This window comes from Microtus ochrogaster, chromosome 8 (assembly GCF_000317375.1).
Source record: "Microtus ochrogaster isolate Prairie Vole_2 chromosome 8, MicOch1.0, whole genome shotgun sequence".
Classification (NCBI taxonomy): Eukaryota; Metazoa; Chordata; class Mammalia; order Rodentia; family Cricetidae; genus Microtus; species Microtus ochrogaster.
Genome location: NC_022015.1, coordinates 67482246 through 67491886, shown reverse-complemented (window position 1 = coordinate 67491886; position 9641 = coordinate 67482246). Strand labels below are relative to the sequence as shown.

Genomic DNA, 9641 nt, shown 5'->3' with positions numbered 1-9641 from the left:
CAGAAAATTTTTTTCTTCAATAAAAAAAATAAAATAAAATAAAAAAGAAAACACTATCCTAAGTCAGGTAACCCAGACCCACAAAAATGAATATGGTATGTACTCACTCATAAGTGGATACTAGCCATAAACAAAGACATTGATCCTATAAAAGTTCATGATCCTATAGAAACTAAGTAATAAGGTGAACCCAAAGAATAACATATATAGACCCATCTGGGAATTGGAAACAGACAAGATCGGCTGACAAAATTGGTAGCAAGGGGACAGGAGTAGATGGAAGGGAGAAGTGGAGGGTTGAGGAGAACTTGAGGGAATGAAATAGTCAAGATGGAGAAAGGACAGATATGCCAGCAAGAAAAGAGATATCTTGATTGGGGGAACATTATGGAGTTAGTAAGAAACCTGGTTCTAGAAAAATGAACAGGAATCCCCAAGGATGATCTCAGCTAAGACCCTAAGCAATAGAGGAGGGGGAGGCTGAACTGGCCTTGCCCTGTAGTTAGACAGATTATTGTCTTAATTATCACTATAGAACCTTTGTCCAACAACAGATGGAAACAGAGGCAGAGAAATACACTGGAGTACAGGACTGAGCTCCCAAGTTCTAGTTGAAGAGTGGAAGAAGTGAAAATATGAGCAAGAAGATCAAGATCATGAGGGGTTCACCCACTGAGACAGTTTGCCTGGGCTAATGGGAGCTCACCAAGTCCAACTGGACTGGCAGTGAATAAGAATGGTATCAAGGTAGTCCTTCTGAATGTGGATGATAGTTGGGGGAGACTGAGGGGGCACTGACAGTGGCACTGGAATTTGTCTCTACTGCGTGTACTGGCTTTTTGGGATCCTATTCTATTTGGATGTATACCTTGCTCAACCTACATGTAGTAGGGAGGGCCTTGGACTTGCCACAGGGTGCATTGTCCTCTCTTAGGACTGGAGAGGGGAGGGTTGGGAAGGTATGTGGAGAGAGTGGAGGAGGGGAGGGAGTGGGAATTTGAATTGGTATTTTTATAGTAATAAAATAATAATAATAAAGCACAAAAAGAAAGGAGAGACAAAATACATAGATATATGGGAGAGGGGATGATATAGAGAAAGACATATAGATAATAGATGGATGAGAGTTAATTTATCAAAGCAATTGGTACACATAGTCTTATAACTGATAAGTTCCTATGTAAGCTGACTGCAAAAAAATCCTCAGGAAAACAGGTGGCATGTCTGAATGCAAGTTTAAAGGCATGAGGATAGCAGAGTAAAGTGTGCAGAATATCTTTATTAGGACAATACATAACTGTGTAAAAATTAGTACTTTGACCCACTTTAACAAAAAGTCGCATTTTGTACCACAACAATTTGTATTATGGATCAAATAGCATTGAGAATATGTGCTTGTGCACTAAGGTATATACAGAAATAAATCTGCAGTGGAACACAAGGTAGGAACTTAGACAAAGTGACCCTCTAAGATTAAGTTAGAGAAGAGATAATCATCTCATTTAAATATTTGTAATGTAGTAGGAAGGAAGTAATGCATCTAAAAGTGATAGAAATGTGACTCCTCCTGGGACCATTATTTTTTTGGGAAGAGAAGGGATGTACATGGAGTTCATGGTTAGCAATAGGAAAACTAAATGCATGCTCACTTCTAACCTAAGAACATCAAGGAAAAAGCATATTTAAAATTTTAACTTTTATTGACACTATCAGCAAAGCAAGGCATGACCTGACCCTGCAATTGCACCCCTCATGTGACTTATCCTCTAACTAGAGCTACTCATGGACACTGGTTATTTGTTTCAAATACAAAACTTCTAGTGAGTCTAAGTGATGCTCAGCCAAAGAGTCTTGGTACCATCTTCCTCTTCATACTCTGTATTTCTTGTATGTATGTGGTTATGTGGATGTGTGCATAATCAAGTGCCTATATGTAAGAGAATGTCTAAACATATACATATACATATGTGGATGTCAGAAGTGAACCTTGTGTGTTGTTTCTCAGAGCTGACAAGTTTGTTTTCAGAGGCAGGGTATAACACTTGGGAACAAGGGTCACTAAGTAGGCTTGATTGGATGTCTAGCAGGCTCCCAGGATCTCTTGTTCTGTTTACACAGTGTTGGTACAACAAGAACACATTACTATGTCTTCAGGTTTCATTGGCATAGGTAAGTCAATGAAATATCTCTCTAGCACTCATTCCTATATGCACTATGCTTCATGATATGTGGACCAGCATAATGTGTTTGGAACTCTATTTTATTTCACTTCTTACCTAAACTGTAAGCAAGTCTAAGTACAGGTGCACAAATCAAACTTATTTATTACTGAAAACATACAGAAAAAAATGATCATGGATTCTCTTATTACATTATTTGCAGTGAAGTCCTATTTTAGTTAAAGACCAGATACACGTTAGCAAAAAGAATAATAACACAGTTGCAGAGAATAGAATATAGCAATATATTTCTATTGTGATTCAACAAGTTGCAAAATAGTTAACAGGTGTTTCCTGGATCATGACAGAATGAGAATACATGAGAGGAGGGAAGGATATCTTGTCAAAGATGGGGAAAGAGGTCTAGAGGGGAATTACAGAAAACAGTACGGCTTGGGCTGGGCAATCTTCTCTTCTTTAGACAGGAATAAAGCAAAGCTGGAAATAAGGTGGCACAGAGCCAAATACATTGAGCACTGGGGTTGTATCAATATCCTCAGTATTAACTAGCGATTTCAGCTTAAAGTTCTGTAAAATGGTGGTGAGAAATAGAAAGAGCTCCATTCGTGCCAGGCCTTCTCCTGCACAAATCCGTTTTCCTGGGGGGATAAAATCAAAGATTACTATTCTCATTTGTAAATTTGAGAATCACTGCATTTGTAACTGAGACTATAAATGAAGGGGAAGTTTTAGGTGGAGGGATAGATGTTTGGCTGCATAAAACAACAATTAATTCGGCAAATAGAAAAATGTGGAACATAATTGTTTCTCAGTTAACCTATACTATTAAGAAATACATTGTTCAAAAATACTTTTTAACTAGTTATAGTTATTCACATCTGTAATCAGACTGCCTAGGAGACTGAGGTGAAATTTTGTGTTAATTAACACAAATAACTCTCTAATCTCTTTAAGAAATTCTATTAATGATAAGTGAGTTCTTCTTATGATTCTCCACAACCCATGAATTTTGCGGTAACTAGGGAATCATTTATTAGAATGGTGTTCCATTTTTGGCACTAAGATATCAAGTTGGAGAGATAAATGTACTGATATCCCCAGTAAAACAGAGATCTGGGAGTCTTTCTCATTGGCCTACTTTAACTGAAATTTAAGAAGCATTATTCATTTGTATGTTTACCAAGTGCACTTGGGGTACTTCAGCAATTTTTGGTATTTTTGGAGACTTGTAATTACATAGTTGCGTACGGAGGTGAGTGACACAGCAAAGAAGACCTGAATGTAAATTATGACGTCTCCATTTTTACAGTGAGTAAAGTGTAAATGGCCTTTGTTTTCTTTGGTATTTCTGTGATGTAGCTAAAGGAAGAATACAAACACACTCCTGATCATTGGCCATTCGGAAGCCACTAGATAAGTCTTGACAGATCCTCACGTCCCTGCATCCACGGAAATGAATTTCTATTACCTGTTGAAAATGGCACGAAGTAGTCACTTTTCTTAAAGTTTCCATTCTTATCTAGAAAGTGGCCAGGGTCAAATATCTCTGGGTTGGGGAATTCCTTGCTGTCATTCAGCACTGATGTCAGTGATGTTATTACCAATGTTCCCTGTAACAACACAGAAACAAATAAAGTTAAACGAAATCATAGAGCTAAGACAAATCAGGAAAATATCCGGGTTCACCTTCTGCTTCATAGTTGGGATGAAGTACAAAGAACAGTAGGGACATTTCAACAGGCAGAACAGTAAGCAGCAGGGAGGAAGTCAGTCACAGTGTTGTAGCTGATGTGACTTCAATGATGTTCACATGAGTACTTGGACTAAAACTTCTGAGTCTCTTCTCCCTTTCCTTTAGATTGAACTCTTGCTTCTCTGAACACTGACTGTTCCAGTTCATCACATATGTCTACATACCCTTCATGTGAATCAGGCTATAAGTAGAAAAATTCATTGAGTGTTTTGAACAGAATAGGAGACCATTCATTAAGTACAGAAAGGAAGATTTAGAAAGACAAATAAATACCAGTCCTGTTCTCCGAATTACAGAATCTATCTTTGTATTTATATTATAAGAAAGAAAATGCAGTGCTATGTGCAGAAGTAGATGTGTTCAGTCTTGTATATAATCTGTCTATGTGAATGTACAAACATAAATATAGAAATGCATATATATACACATAAATATATATGTGAGTGTCAGAAATGCAAGATGAGGTCTATTTGGGAGAAAAAAGAGATATAGAATGGGGAGAAGAGGGAGACAATAAAATAAAACAAAGTATGATGAAGGTAAGATGATCTGGTGACAGCTAAATCAATAAAACTTCTGAAGACACAGAAATTGCAGGGAGGTGGTGCAGGCAAGTTCTCTTTAACTAGTAGAAAAACTAACCTCATATCATTTCAAACTTTCTAGGAATGTGGTCTATAAATCTTTTTCAAGGCTGCCAACACATATTAGAAAGCAGTTTATCTAAATATGTCTAAACTTTTAAAACTAAAAAGACCATTAATGATATGTGTAAATTATGTGAAAATTAAGTTCTAGTCTCTACAAGCATTGAACATAGTAAGTTCATAATCATTTGTTTACATGTTAACTGTGACTGCTGCTCTACTGCAATGAGAGCTTCTGAAGGGGCAGCACAATCTTCTTAGCCTAGAAAGGCTGAAATCTGCCAGAACAATTATGGCAAAGATCATTGGTTCCTTCTTATCCTATTTGTTTTGATGAGATCAGTAGCTCTATTTTCATCTAAGAAATCATTTATCCTATTTCTCAGAATGAAGAATCAACTTGGTTGTTTCATAAATTACAAGAATAGAATATTCTACTTGACTACATCCCAAAGAAACCTGTCATGTCATGAACCTGAAGGAGAGTGTAAGTTTAGCTGATACAACACTCACCTCAAACTAGGCTTTAAGCCCAAGGAAGATATAAATAAATTTGCCATTCCTATTTTGACCTTTGTTATACTTATTATTTAGTTAGCTCTAAGTACATAAACTTAACCAAATTCTATACGTTAACCACAGACCTCAGAAGTCTTACCTTGAGAATGTCCCTTAGCCAAACAGATGAACTAACCTATATACTAAGTCTGTTATCATACAGAAAACCTACTGCCAATTGGAGAATTAAGTTCTATCATCAGCACATGATGTTAGTAACTGGAACCTTACGAGTATCATTTTGATCCATTCCACCCTCCCTCAAAAAAGAAGAATCCCAGGAGAGACCAATGTCATGCTTTATGAATAAAATTATTCCAATAAAATTCTACATTTTTCAGATGCAATTTGTGAAATCTTCAAAATAGCACTTATTTGCCACAGAAATAACTACAAAGATAATGAAATCATGAATCAATTTAAACTCCTTTTTAAGGCAAAAGCTTGGTTTTAATATAAAAATACAATAGAACAAATTTGAGGAAGAAAAACTATGAAGAGAATTTTAATAAACTAGAAGTCATAAGCACTGTGTAGTGGAGAAATCCATTATAAATAGGCATTTATACCATATACAGTCAGTGATCAAAAGTATTAAATACATAGAACCATAAAATGGGCATAAAGAACAATTTTAAAAATAATATAAAAACTTTTGTGAATAAAATTCATCTGAAAGTGAAAATCTATGTTCCTGGGACATACTCAAACTAATTGGCTCCACAGTAAAGTATCTCATAAACCATTAAATAAATCAGATCAAAATTTTTCACCTGATCTACACAACTATCAGTGTATCCTAGGACTTCAAAATCGATAAAGAGATATTAAAGTCATTATTCTTCAACCTTATCAGAAATGAGACAAGAAATGTTACTTGCAAACAGTTTTGTTCATCACCATCCTGCAATTCATCGTACAGAAGATAAACTAAGAACACGGGAATTAGAAAAGTATATAGAAAAGTATTACCTCACATAAAACCTTCAATTTAACATACATCTACAGAAACATTATTATAAATAATAAAACTCATATGTTCAGATAAGATTAAGACCAACAGAATGATTATATAAATTGATTCTATTGAGCTAATGGAAAGAAAATCAGAATCGGCACTAAAGAGATAATAATAGAAAGATACTCACCATTTAGGAGACCTTTGAAATGTTTACAGACTATATCAATGAAAAGAAATAGAGCAGAGAAATAAATATCACAAATAATTGATTGAATGATATAACTTTATTGATGAGTTGAAGAATCCAGGATATCAATTCTTTCCAATTTGGAGATTTTTTTTCTCATAATGATAAAAAGTCAGAAAAGTCTTTTGGAAAATTGACAGAATGTGGACCTTCAAACAGAGATGCCTAAACTTTGCCGAACAGTATTTGGAAGAGTGAGCAAATGTGGCAGTGTCATTACCAGCTATATCTGCACCTGCAGTGAGCTGCTCCTCTCACCGTGAAGCAGTATAAGCCATCAGCAGAACCAGATAACTCAGAGGACTGTAACAACACTGTGAACCTGTGAGCATCAAGAGCACAGAGGTGCAGCAGAGAAGAGACAAGCTCACCTTGGGGATGATGTAGTTCCTGAATTTAATGTCACAGGTCACGGCATGGGGCACGTTGATGGGGATGAGGCTGATGAATCTCTGGACCTCATGAATCACGGCATCTGTATAGGGCATGTGGCTCCTGTCCTGCATGCAGGGGCTGCGGTTTCTGCCAACCACACGGTGAATCTCTTCCTGGACTTTAGCTATTTGGTCACAGTGACAAAAGGGGAAATAGGAGAAAAGTAACATTTTGGCACAATGTCAGGCCATACACAGCACAATGCAGGTGATCCAAAATAAGTGTAAATGTGCATTTTTCATTCATGGATAAAAGTTTGTATACATATAGTTATACAGAAATTCTGTGCTGTGTATTTATTTCACTATCCTCTACAGATATTATGATAGATAAGGGTATATTTATTATTTAGTAGCTGTAACAGCAAATAAAGCATAAGTAATTAAAAAGATCAAATAAAACAATATAATTCTTCAAAATACTTTAGTCTATGGTAAAGGACATTAGAAGTCAGATGCTAAATTTGTACCTAAATACAATATTCTCTTACAATCACATTCTATTGCATATATATTTATGAATATGTGTGTGTTGGATGTGTCCAATTTGAAAGATTCTTCATGTTTGTTCCCACACTCGAATATTCACACAGAAACTGTATTAATTACAACACTGACCAACAGCTTAGATGTATTCCTAGATAGGTTTTACATCTTAAATTAACCATTTTCTATTAATCTGTATTTCACCATGAGGTTGTGGCCTACCAGCAAGATTCAAGCATCTTTCTCCTTCGGTGATTTATGGCATTTGCCTGACTCTGCCTTCTTTCTTTCTCTATCTCTACTTGGATTTCCTTCCTGCTATATTTTGACATGTCATAGGCCAAGTAGCCTATATGCTAATAAAACATATTCACAGCATACAGAGGGGAAATCCAACATCATACTATTTCTTATATTCCCACAAACACAACTATTATGACAATCAGATATTGGAAATGAAATTTCAGGTACATCTCATCATCTACATAAACAAATAGAAGCTAAACACACCATATATACACTCTTCTCCTTTCCCCTCACTTCATTAAAAATAGCATAGTGGAACCTCATAAAACTAAAAAGTTTCTTTATGGAAAAAAACACCATCATTAGAACTAAATGGCAGGCTATAAAGTGGTAAAATATTCTTAGCAACCACACATTCAGTAGAGGGCTAAGATCCAAAATATATAAAAAATTCAAACAATGAGATATCAAGAAAACAAATAACCTGGTTAATAAATGGCGTACATATCTAAGCAAAGAATTCTCAAAGATGAAATTCAAATTGCTGAGAGGAGCTTAGAAAGATGTTCAAAAGCCTTAGTCATCAGGGAAATGCATATCAAAACTACTTTGAGGTTTCACCTTACAACCATCAGAATGCTGAAAATCAATTTTTGAAAAAGTGACAATTCATGACAGCAAAGACATAAGAATCCAGCTGATCTAGAGAAGAATTCTGGTGTAGTCTCAATGAGAAAAGTTTATGTGTGACTGAAGTATCTCCCTGAAGGGCGCCATGTTTCCACTCACTCCTGAAAACCCCATGAGTCTGTGTCTTGGATGGGTGCTTTCAATCCATTGTGTAAATATATGGAAAAGAGTTTCTATTATATTGGTAAAATAAGGGGCATTGCTTTATTCCTTTTGTCTGGATGAGTGACCCCACTGCTCATATACATGGAGCAAGGCAGGGAAAGGGATCTGAGATCTAGAGTTTGGGGACTCAAACCAGCCAGCCTCTGCTTTCATTTCTATGCATTGTTCATTCCCTGCCAGTCATCAATGTATCAGGTAAAGAGCTTCTTACCCTTAGTACCTTGTAAGAATTTTATTTTCCTGGAGGGGTGTGATATGATGAATGGGAATGGGAAGGGAATCTCAGCAAGTCCAGCATCCTATATTCAACTTTGTTCTCTTCTTAATCTGCTATTGCTTTGGAACCAGAATCTTTACAGGTCTTTAGATACAAGTCATAGCTTGTGTGTCTTACTACATGCATGTTCATCTAACATTAATGTTTCAACATCATCTTTCCTGTTCTACATTTTTCTTATCCCTCATAATAATGTTTCATAAATTTGGTGAAGTCTTCTTGGCTGCTTGTTGATATCTTTTCCTATGCAAAAAAATATAATACATGGTTGTGCTTTTATCATGTATTGGGCACAGAAGGGAGAGTGTGTTTTCTATCTGCTGTACCACTGAATCTGTTTTAAAATACAAGCAAAAGAAAACACTATTGATACAGTGAAAAAGATCATTGTTCAACAAAACTTTAAGGAAACGGACTTCTGAATTGACAAAGTTTCTGAATCTACATTTTCCCACATCGATCAAAATATCATTCTAGAGAATCTAAATATTTTGGAAACTTCTCAGAATGTACATCATCCCAGCCAGACGCAATAAAGTCTAGGCTTTTTACTTAGGCTTCGTGAGGAGAGTTTTCTTTTCTCCAACCCAAACTTATTTCATCAGAATGAGAGAAAGAAACTAAAAGATTTTTGTTGCCCTAAAAACATAACTTGTGAATAAAAGGACATGTATCCACAGGACAATATATACTCTTCATGCCTATTTCAGTTTACCCTCCAGAAATCTCAGACACTGACCAGAATTTGATTGTTTTTCTTAGTTTTTTCTCTTAGTCATCTGTTTATTACAGTGAATGTGAAGGACTGACACTTCTGTAATAAAAACAACTCTCAGGGCACTAGCAGAGTCTTTCCAGCATCTCATAAGAACACTGTGGTCACCACCTGTGTCCTCACCTGTGACATCTGGGTGCTTCAGCAGGAGCAGTAAAGCGTATCTCACCACCTGTGTCCTCACCTGTGACATCTGGGTGCTTCAGCAGGAGCAGTAAAGCG

At 36.0% G+C, this 9641-nt stretch overlaps 1 pseudogene; it reads right to left on the bottom strand.

Moving 5' to 3' along the window:
- Positions 1-1259: 1259 nt before the first annotated feature.
- Positions 1260-9641, bottom strand: part of LOC101998590 — a 28495-nt pseudogene continuing 20113 nt past the window's right edge.